Source organism: Zea mays, chromosome 5, assembly GCF_902167145.1.
Source record: "Zea mays cultivar B73 chromosome 5, Zm-B73-REFERENCE-NAM-5.0, whole genome shotgun sequence".
Taxonomy (NCBI): Eukaryota; Viridiplantae; Streptophyta; class Magnoliopsida; order Poales; family Poaceae; genus Zea; species Zea mays.
This window is the reverse complement of record NC_050100.1, coordinates 27,079,911-27,091,840: the sequence shown is the minus strand read 5'-3', so window position 1 is coordinate 27,091,840 and position 11,930 is coordinate 27,079,911. Positions and strand designations below refer to the sequence as shown.

At 45.5% G+C, this 11,930-nt stretch overlaps 1 non-coding gene across 1 annotated transcript; it reads right to left on the bottom strand.

Moving 5' to 3' along the window:
- Positions 1–146: 146 nt before the first annotated feature.
- Positions 147–658, bottom strand: LOC103628089 (uncharacterized). The gene is made up of 3 exons (XR_002261900.1): positions 564–658; positions 304–377; positions 147–199 (listed from the first exon to the last, which is right to left on the bottom strand). It is a non-coding gene; the product is annotated as an uncharacterized protein (transcript).
- Between the last annotated feature and the right edge of the window lie 11,272 nt (positions 659–11,930).

Sequence of the window (11,930 nt, the reverse complement as noted above, 5' to 3'; positions counted from 1 at the left end):
GAATGAATGAATGGAACTGGGAAGCAGAATGCCCATTAGACAAGCTGCTCTAATGTGTAAATGAGCAATGTTGTTCGGATAGGTCAGAGGAGGGGGTGGGAATACCTGGTGGATGCTCTTCACTGACGAAGAGATCGACACATGGAGCGCATCCATTGACTTTATCTGCTGTTGCAACTGAGTAATTTCATTATCTAATCTGGAATCAAGAAAAAAGAGGCTTTAATTTTTAAAGCATGTAAACATGGACACGCAAAAATGGAACTACAAACACCTTCAACTGCCCAACAGAAAAGACAGAACCTTGCAATGTCAGCATTTATCTTTAGCCCTGAGATCGCACCCTGAGCAAACTGAAGCAGCTCGTCACGTTTTGCCTGGAAAAGAACATAGAAGCCAACATTACAGTTGATGCATTTTATGCTTTTGCTGCCATCTAATAACACCAGGTAGAAAGTACATTTTACATGATTTATGAAGATAGCTAAACGATCAAATAACTCATATACATGAGTACATGGTTTAATACTGAGAACTGATAAAATAAAAAAGAAAATTCATACCAACACTTCGTCACTATAACTTGAGAATAACCTTGCTAGGTCCTTTACACTACTTAAGAGTGCATTGTGCACATCCTTCCCTCCCGAAAGGCACATTCTGTAATGAAGAATCATAACATTATATGTTGCTTGAATAGAGGTAACATGGAAAAATTCAAAGGGGTTTATAACTCATATTAACGTTCTAAATGTAGTACAGGGGGCGGGCATCTGTAAAGACAATCAAAAGATAATGAACTTGTCATGTATACAGTAATACATTGCACATTTTTTGTACACTGGACTCGAGACTTGTTATGTGAGAACCAGACACGATCATATATGAACAAAAAAATTCAAGAACAAAGTAACAAGACATCAAATGGTCGAATAACTTGCCCAAAAACTTCTGAGACCAGTGAAACTTCTTCCTCAGTTGGGGCTTCCCTAATCTGATCATAGAAGACGAGTCAAAATTTTGAAATTACTAAACAATGGTACCTACATGGCTACATGGTGGCAACGACAACGAGACCATTGCAACACCAAATTGAACAGCCACAAATCCAACTCACCAAGGAGAGAACAACACACTCGAGGGCTTGACTGTAGAGGAAGACATGGAAAAAGTTCATCGGCTCCACACCGCTGTCGTAATCGATGTACAAATCCTGCAACTCCCGCGAGCACAGGTGGTTCGGCGCCTAATGAGTCGGGATCACGTAATGCAATCCAAAAAATTCTGCAAACCAAGCGAGTAGCCAGGGAGGGATGCTGACCAGCAGGGACGCAGCCTGGTCCGGATTGTCCCCAAGTTGCGGCTCCCGAACCACCATGGTCACGCGCTGGGTCTCCTTGAGCGCGACGAGCCACCGGCGCAGCAGCTGCACCCGTTCGTCCCCTTTGCAGGAGAGCGCTGCCTCTTCCAGCCTCTTCGCTGCCACCTTCGTGCTCTTGTAACTCCGGCTCCCCTGCTAGAGAACAGAGGGTACTAGGGGAGGCCGGCATGGGAACGGGAAGGGGAAGGAGGAGGCCAGTATGGGGAGGGGAGCAGTGCCGTCTGCCGATGACGTGTACCAGGCGGATCAAGGCGAAATCTACGAGATCCAAGTGAGACAAGCCCCGATTTGAGCCCACGGCAGCGCAAATCGAGGAGGATTGAGGAGGGACAACATGGATCGGAGCCAGAGCGATGGAAGGGGAGGAAAGCTACTCACCGAATCCATCCTCGATGAGGTAGTTGAAGGTGTGGCTATCGCAGTTGTAGGTGAACTTGTTGCGTGCGCCACGAACACGTAGATCAGCGACTGCTGCCCCATCGTCTCGCCTTGTAACACCCAGTTTGTAATATATATATAATAAAAGAGGAGAAAAGTCATTTCCTATATTTTATGTGTGTGTTGAATCTACTTATCATCACATGTGCACACCATATTTAAACAACAAATGAATAATAAAAAGATATACCATTAAATCATGCATCATGGTGGAATTTTTATTTTTGTGTGCATTTTTTGTGACAGAATCACAATAATGTAAAAAGGAAATGTGTTAAATATCCAAATGGGGATTTAAATCCTAAAACAATCCTAGAATTAAGAAAAGAGAGAAGAAGAGAAATTAATAGGTGAATAAAAATAAGTATAAAAATATATATTATTCTTATACATATTGGATTTGTGTAATTAACTCAAAGGAGGAACTCATAACCAAATTTAAATTCAAGTTTGAATTAAAAAAAAGAAAGAAAGAAAGGAACAAAGGGGAAAATAAAACCAGAAAAAGGAAAAAGAAACCCCACGGTTGGGCCCCAAAGCCACCAATTTGGCCCATTTTCCCCTTCAACCCCCGCGCCAGCCCATTTCTGCCCATGCTCCACACGCGTGCCTTGCCGCCGACACTCATGGCCCACTGGCCAGCCTCTGACTTTCACGCACGGATCAAACACGGCCACTGGTTTGTGGGCCCGCGCTGTCAGCTTCAACCTCACGCTGAAGCTGTCGCGTGCCTCTGCCATGGATTCCGCGCCTCCGTCGCTCGCTGACGTTTGGGCCCTGCGCGCCAGCCATCTCTCTCAAGCATCACCACGGGCGCGGGGGATTCACAACCAACTCCCTGGTGGCATAACAGTATTGGTAACACCCATCCGAGGTCTTCGCTGACCGCCATGAAATGCGGAAGGGCGAGAGCTCGGGATTCCGTTGAGATCCACAACCACCCGCGGATTCCGCGCTCGGCGCGGCCATCCTTTCCCGAAGACCTCGAGCGGCTCGGGGTATAAAAAGGAGCCCGGGAATCACACACCGCCGCATGAACTCTGCTCCGCCTCCGCGCCGTCGACCTGCGTCCCTGTCACTGAGATGGCCTCAAAGTCAGTACAGGGAACTCCACAGTATAGCTTGGATAGCGTCCATGGCCGTGACAGGGTGGATCGACCACTGTGGCGGCATCAATTGCTCATCGGAGAAGGAAGGCCGCCGCGGATTGCGTCTCTCCGTGGACCGCCCTCACCTCGACGTCACGGCTGGTAGGAGCTTACAACCTCGATTCGTTTTAATCTTGGCATCGTGTTGCGGTAGTCGGGGTGGTAAATTGTGGACCGCAGCGGAAGAAGACCCGGCGGCGGCGAGGTCCGTCGTGGTGCCTGGGCGGCGGCGCCATGCTCTGGGCGGTCGTGAGGTGGAGGATGGCTGTGTGCCGTTGGATCCAGGGGCATCGGTCATGATCTAGTCTGCGTACCGGTAGGGATAGGATGGGTCTGAGCCATTGGATCTCTAATCGTGCGGTTGGCGCGAATCATTGGTTTAGAACTGATCTCGTTCGCAGATCTCGGAATCAACGGTTGTCGTTCGTCTGTGATCGCGCGTTGTTTCGTAATAAAATGATCTAATCTGGACGGTTGATTTTAGATCGTGCGGCTAGGATTGGCCAATACCCCTTCGGCCACCACTTTTTGCATAAGACTCCCTGTCCTTTTTATGAATAAACCCACAGTCCACCGCGGGGTAAATCTGAGTCACGGGAATACTTACGTAGAAGCCCTTGTCTTATATGGTAATTGAGGCGCGGTTTAGGAAAATGGTAGATCAGATAAATTGATTTATAAAAAGAATTTCTTATATAAAAACAATTCCAGAATCTTGTTAAATCCATAGAAAATTCATATTAAGCCCAAATTGATCCATTCTAATTCCTATAATTTTGTAATAATGTTGTTTATCACTTAGTGTCACTGTTTTCACATGAAAGTCACATTAAAATTTATATCCTATTTAATATTGTGCAAAATACATAAACCTTAGGAAATTTATAATTTCCCCGTTTTAAATCCGATTTGACTCGTTCCAGTTGCGTTAGTCTCGTAGCAACGCGTAGACCATTATTATTCAGTTTGTTCTTATGTTTGGTGTGATGTTAATTTTATCTATACCATGTTTGTTTGTATTGCTACGACTAGCGCGAGGACACGTGTCATCTGAAAAGCAAATTGGTACCTGGAATCTCAAGTGCCAGGCAAGTTGTGCCCTTGATCACTTCTTTTTACCCACTCATGTTCTAATTAATCATAATGATCTGCATAGGTTAATTTTGATGGGACCCAATAGGTTACCCTAGTTTGATTATCTTTATACCTTGTTTACCACTGAACTTTTTGGGTAGTACTCGCTAGTGCTTTATGTGGTTTTGGGTATGAAGATACATTATTCATGATTATACTTTTGTTATCCGTTGTTATTTACTGTTCATGATAAGATCATTATGTTAATTGGAACATGGAGCGACCACCCGGGAAAACAGTGCTACCACAAGGGTTTAATGGGACGCCCTTGGCCGATTAATTAGGAAAGCTAGTGGAAGACTACCTTACCCGAAAGGGGCAAGGGCAGTAGGGGAGTGGTCAGTGTAGGGAGGCCCTCGGGAGGATTTTGCTGCGATGGCGGTCCTGCAAGGGATTCCTGCATTGGAGCTTCCTATAAACTGTAGCGGGTTTTCTGAAGCTAGTGGAACTTTGTAAAGGCCTCGTAGTGTTACCCTGCCTCGCCTCCTCGGTAGAGGTGTATGGGAAGTCACGATCCCTTGGCAGATGGGTAACATGACTTGTGGGTAAAGATGCGCAACCTCTGCAGAGTGTAAAACTGGTATACTAGGCGTGCTCACGGTCATGAGCAGCTCGGACACTCACATGATTAATCTATGGAACTTAAATTCAATTTGTCATATGCATTGCATCGCAGGTGATGTTGTTACTTCTGTTCTACTATTTAATTGGGTTGGTATTTACTTATACTTAGTAATGGCTAATAAAATTTTGACCAACTTTAAAAGCAATGCTCAGCTTCAGCCATCCTCTTTGGTAAGCCTTACACTTCACATGAGCTCCCACCTTTGGCGAGTTCATACACATTATTCCCCACAACTTGTTGAGCGATGAACGTATGTGAGCTCACTCTTGCTGTCTCACACCCCCACAGGTCAAGAACAGGTACCGCAGGATGAGGCGCTTGGAGGATGCTGCGATGTGTTCGTGAGAGGTCTAGGCCGTCGTCTCCCAGTCAACTTTGGGTTGCTGGACCGTTGTCTCCTTATAATGTAATTATTTATTTTGTATAGAACTCCTGTTATATATAAAGATGTGACATTCGATCCTGTGCCACTATACATCATATGTGTGAGACTTGGTCCCAGCATATCTGGTGTTTATGTTCGCGCCCGGGTCTTGGTGCCCCTAAAACCCGGGTGTGACAGAAGTAGTATCAGAGCAATGCTGACTGTAGGACGAAACCTAGATAGAATTGAACAACCATTATCTACTTACCTTTGCTACTCTGATTCTTTCTAAACTTTTCTTAATCAATTCTCAACTATTTCCGCGTTACTCTGATCATTCTTACCTTTTCTTTTCTAAGACAAAATGTGGATTTCACACTTTGAAATCCTGTATCTAAAGTGACCTTTAGGAATAGGAGACCTACTCTTAGAAAAAAAATCAATACTATTTTTATAAATATTTATATACTTGAGTGTTTGTTCTTATGATACTTGTATGATTTGGATCTTTGATTGAGTGTGATGGGTTGTGGAGTAATGTCCACAATTACATCTACATATATATAATGCTTATAAAACTAACTAGACAAACTAGATTATCCCTCATTAAAGTATGTAGCCTAACAATATCTATCTCATCTTAAAAAGATTCTATCCTACACTCATAGATCCATCTTATCTTAAAAATATTCTCTTATCTTAATAGATTCATCTTATCTTGAAGGATTCATCTTATCCTAACCACTTTACTTATCCCATCTTAATAGATCTAACTAACCTCAAAGGATTCTACCTTATCCTTATGGATTTATCTTGCCCTAATTATCATATTGATCCCACTCTAGAATAACAACCATGATCTAATCCAAATTTGAGTTACTTAAATAAGTTAGATAATGTTGGCGACAAAAATTAGGCCCTAGCTAATCTATTATGATTTAACCTTGTGGGTGACTCTTAATGCTGGTACAAAGGATAAAACCATACTCCTAATTCACTTAAGCCTAAGTTAGTGTCATAGATCAACTCAGCCATACACTCCCAATAAGTTACATAATCCATCTATGTAAACCTATTAAAAAAATCCTATCCACAGACCCTAGCTATCTTAACTACAGCTCCCTAGCTCAGATGGAGATACCAAGATTGGAGACCGAAGATGATCAACCTCATCAAGAAAGGATAAGCACCAACTCAAGTCTTCAAGGATCAAGCGGGATCACCAAGATGAGTCAAGATCCACAATCTTGGATGGAGTCTTTTCTTACCCCATTCCTTCTTACCCAAAACTATATATGCTTTAAAGATATCTTTCATCCTGCATAATAAAGTGGCTATACCCATATATACACAGGCCTTCCTAATCACCCACTATTGTCTAAAAAAATATGAATCTCTGGATCTTGAACCTATTATAGACTAAAAGCCGAATCACAAACCAATCCTTATGTATCTCTTTCTTACAAATCTCGAGGGCGAGATTATTTTTAAGGGGGGTAGGATTTGTAACACCCAGTTTGTAATATATAATAAAAGAGGAGAAAAGTCATTTCCTATATTTTATGTGTGTGTTGAATCTACTTATCATCACATGTGCACACCATATTTAAACAACAAATGAATAATAAAAAGATATACCATTAAATCATGCATCATGGTGGAATTTTTATTTTTGTGTGCATTTTTTGTGACAGAATCACAATAATGTAAAAAGGAAATGTGTTAAATATCCAAATGGGGATTTAAATCCTAAAACAATCCTAGAATTAAGAAAAGAGAGAAGAAGAGAAATTAATAGGTGAATAAAAATAAGTATAAAAATATATATTATTCTTATACATATTGGATTTGTGTAATTAACTCAAAGGAGGAACTCATAACCAAATTTAAATTCAAGTTTGAATTAAAAAAAAGAAAGAAAGAAAGGAACAAAGGGGAAAATAAAACCAGAAAAAGGAAAAAGAAACCCCACGGTTGGGCCCCAAAGCCACCAATTTGGCCCATTTTCCCCTTCAACCCCCGCGCCAGCCCATTTCTGCCCATGCTCCACACGCGTGCCTTGCCGCCGACACTCATGGCCCACTGGCCAGCCTCTGACTTTCACGCACGGATCAAACACGGCCACTGGTTTGTGGGCCCGCGCTGTCAGCTTCAACCTCACGCTGAAGCTGTCGCGTGCCTCTGCCATGGATTCCGCGCCTCCGTCGCTCGCTGACGTTTGGGCCCTGCGCGCCAGCCATCTCTCTCAAGCATCACCACGGGCGCGGGGGATTCACAACCAACTCCCTGGTGGCATAACAGTATTGGTAACACCCATCCGAGGTCTTCGCTGACCGCCATGAAATGCGGAAGGGCGAGAGCTCGAGATTCCGTTGAGATCCACAACCACCCGCGGATTCCGCGCTCGGCACGACCATCCTTTCCCGAAGACCTCGCGCGGCTCGGGGTATAAAAAGGAGCCCGAGAATCACACACCGCCGCATGAACTCTGCTCCGCCTCCGCGCCGTCGACCTGCATCCCTGTCACTGAGATGGCCTCAAAGTCAGTACAGGGAACTCCACAGTATAGCTTGGATAGCGTCCATGGCCGTGACAGGGTGGATCGACCACTGTGGCGGCATCAATTGCTCATCGGAGAAGGAAGGCCGCCGCGGATTGCGTCTCTCCGTGGACCGCCCTCACCTCGACGTCACGGCTGGTAGGAGCTTACAACCTCGATTCGTTTTAATCTTGGCATCGTGTTGCGGTAGTCGGGGTGGTAAATTATGGGCCGCATCGGAAGAAGACCCGGCGGCGGCGAGGTCCGTCGTGGTGCCTGGGCAGCGGCGCCATGCTCTGGGCGGTCGTGAGGTGGAGGATGGCTGTGTGCCGTTGGATCCAGGGGCATCGGTCATGATCTAGTCTGCGTACCGGTAGGGATAGGATGGGTCTGAGCCATTGGATCTCTAATCGTGCGGTTGGCGCGAATCATTGGTTTAGAACTGATCTCTTTCGCAGATCTCGGAATCAACGGTTGTCGTTCGTCTGTGATCGCGCGTTGTTTCGTAATAAAATGGTCTAATCTGGACGGTTGATTTTAGATCGTGCGGCTAGGATTGGCCAATTCCCCTTCGGCCACCACTTTTTGCATAAGACTCCCTGTCCTTTTTATGAATAAACCCACAGTCCACCGCGGGGTAAATCTGAGTCACGGGAATACTTACGTAGAAGCCCTTGTCTTATATGGTAATTGAGGCGCGGTTTAGGAAAATGGTAGATCAGATAAATTGATTTATAAAAAGAATTTCTTATATAAAAACAATTCCAGAATCTTGTTAAATCCATAGAAAATTCATATTAAGCCCAAATTGATCCATTTTAATTCCTATAATTTTGTAATAATGTTGTTTATCACTTAGTGTCACTGTTTTCACATGAAAGTCACATTAAAATTTATATCCTATTTAATATTGTGCAAAATACATAAACCTTAGGAAATTTATAATTTCCCCGTTTTAAATCCGATTTGACTCGTTCCAGTTGCGTTAGTCTCGTAGCAACGCGTAGACCATTATTATTCAGTTTGTTCTTATGTTTGGTGTGATGTTAATTTTATCTATACCATGTTTGTTTGTATTGCTACGACTAGCGCGAGGACACGTGTCATCTGAAAAGCAAATTGGTACCTGGAATCTCAAGTGCCAGGCAAGTTGTGCCCTTGATCACTTCTTTTTACCCACTCATGTTCTAATTAATCATAATGATCTGCATAGGTTAATTTTGATGGGACCCAATAGGTTACCCTAGTTTGATTATCTTTATACCTTGTTTACCACTGAACTTTTTGGGTAGTACTCGCTAGTGCTTTATGTGGTTTTGGGTATGAAGATACATTATTCATGATTATACTTTTGTTATCCGTTGTTATTTACTGTTCATGATAAGATCATTATGTTAATTGGAACATGGAGCGACCACCCGGGAAAACAGTGCTACCACAAGGGTTTAATGGGACGCCCTTGGCCGATTAATTAGGAAAGCTAGTGGAAGACTACCTTACCCGAAAGGGGCAAGGGCAGTAGGGGAGTGGTCAGTGTAGGGAGGCCCTCGGGAGGATTTTGCTGCGATGGCGGTCCTGCAAGGGATTCCTGCATTGGAGCTTCCTATAAACTGTAGCGGGTTTTCTGAAGCTAGTGGAACTTTGTAAAGGCCTCGTAGTGTTACCCTGCCTCGCCTCCTCGGTAGAGGTGTATGGGAAGTCGCGATCCCTTGGCAGATGGGTAACATGACTTGTGGGTAAAGATGTGCAACCTCTGCAGAGTGTAAAACTGGTATACTAGCCGTGCTCACGGTCATGAGCAGCTCGGACACTCACATGATTAATCTATGGAACTTAAATTCAATTTGTCATATGCATTGCATCGCAGGTGATGTTGTTACTTCTGTTCTACTATTTAATTGGGTTGGTATTTACTTATACTTAGTAATGGCTAATAAAATTTTGACCAACTTTAAAAGCAATGCTCAGCTTCAGCCATCCTCTTTGGTAAGCCTTACACTTCACATGAGCTCCCACCTTTGGCGAGTTCATACACATTATTCCCCACAACTTGTTGAGCGATGAACGTATGTGAGCTCACTCTTGCTGTCTCACACCCCCACAGGTCAAGAACAGGTACCGCAGGATGAGGCGCTTGGAGGATGCTGCGATGTGTTCGTGAGAGGTCTAGGCCGTCGTCTCCCAGTCAACTTTGGGTTGCTGGACCGTTGTCTCCTTATAATGTAATTATTTATTTTGTATAGAACTCCTGTTATATATAAAGATGTGACATTTGATCCTGTGCCACTATACATTATATGTGTGAGACTTGGTCCCAGCATATCTGGTGTTTATGTTCGCGCCCGGGTCTTGGTGCCCCTAAAACCCGGGTGTGACACGCCTCGACTCGACTCCTCCTCCGCCCTCTGCCTACAGACTTAGGCCCTTGTTGTCGCCGGTGGAGAGGTGGATCTCGTCGGAGGCGCTATGGGTGTCTGAGTTGTCAGTCTTGATTATCTTGAGCTTGTCCGCGAGCTGCACCCCACCATCGCTGCTTCCCGCGCCGGCCACAACGTTCACCGGGAACACTCCGAAGTGACCGGTGGGCCGCGACCTCGACGACTTGGCGGACGCCATCGGACCGGTAGAAACCCTACCCGCAAGCGCAGAGTGCTGGCGTGCTCCCCTCCCCGCCCCCGTTCGGGAGGTGCAGAAGCTTCGCCAAGTGGATTTCTCACTTTGGTTGGGCGGCGACTCGGGGAGGCCGAATCCGCCTCCAGGTGGCCATGGAGGCAAGCAGGGAGGGTGGGCCGTGGAAGCGGCGGCGGTGTGGGGAGGAGAGTCGGGGGGAGGTTGGACGGCGGTGTGGGAAGGCCGGAGCCGTTGCCGACGACGGCGCGGATGAAGCTTGATGGAGGATCTGTCGAGGAAGAGGGGAGCGGAGAGAGGAGCAGTTGCGATCGAGGGCTTGAAGCGGAGGCGACGAGGTGGACGGTGATGATTGGTTGGAGGCAGAACCAGCGTCGACTGTGGGCCTTGTCTGGGCCACAAGCAGATGGGCCTCCCAGAAGCGTGTAATTCGTATTGGCAAGCTAAAAATAGTACCACATTGTTCACTAAACTGTGCATACACCTGTTTATAAGGTCTAGTGCGCACACAACATGTGTAGTCTTGGTTGGCTGCAAGCTTTGACCCACGCAACTAGCTTTTTGGTAAAAATTTGGTCGCGGTGCGCGGGACACAGTTGAGAATGGGAATGAAGGGGGCGCATGGGAATGAGAATGGATTTGGTCGTGGTGCGCGGGACACAGTTGGGAATGGGAAACGGGTCACATGGGAATGAAGGGGGCGCATGGAAATGAGAATGGCAGAACCAGTAATGGCAGCCTACCCCTTACCGCCTTAATAGTAGTAAAGATTATTAGCCTAACTAAACCTCACTAGCTGGTGGGCGGTTTGCATGGTTAGGACACACATGCATCTTAAACAATCACTAGCTGAGTGCCCGTGCATTGCAACAGGAATATATAATAACAGTATACTACGATAACTTATATACAAAATGTGTGTTATACTGTTATGAGAAAATATTTCATAATCAATTTATGATCCTAGCCATACATAAATTTTGTTATTTTAATCTAGTTGTTTCACCACTACATTGCAACCATTAGTATCATGCAGACTTCGATATATGCCATGATTTGTATGGTCTCATCATTGAAGAGCACGTTTCACACTTGCCGGAAGAAATTCCCTCGTACATCGTTAGTCATCAGACACGCATCACCATACGCTCTTGCTTAAACAAAAGGCAAGTGTGTGTGTTTGCGAAGAGAATTAAAGGCAGGCCGGCACAAAAGCTACCCTAACGGTGGCGAGGATGACGAACTGGTCACTGTTGTTGATCCTCCTCTGCGTCACCTCTAGCGCCAAGATGACGCCATAATCCTCGATATAGTAGTCGTCGAACGCGCGCGACATGACGAGTACCGATGACTCTTGGTTGGGCTCCCAAAAGAAGTGCACCTCGGGCTCATCAGCGAGGTAGTACCCCTAGTTGTTGCACCACCGGATGCTCTACTCCACTACATACATCATGTTCGAGGACACTCACACAACGTCAGCAACGTCCATCGTCCCAGCGCACAAGAATTCATGTCCGGTCAGTAGCGACTTACGTGGCAGGTTGGGTTTCAGGTGGACGATGAGCTAGACAGCGTGATGGCGTCGTCGTCGGATGCGGTGTCCAGAACAACCCGAGGGTCGTCGACGTTGGCAACAACCATGAGGCCCCCCTGCTTAACGATGGACAATGTGG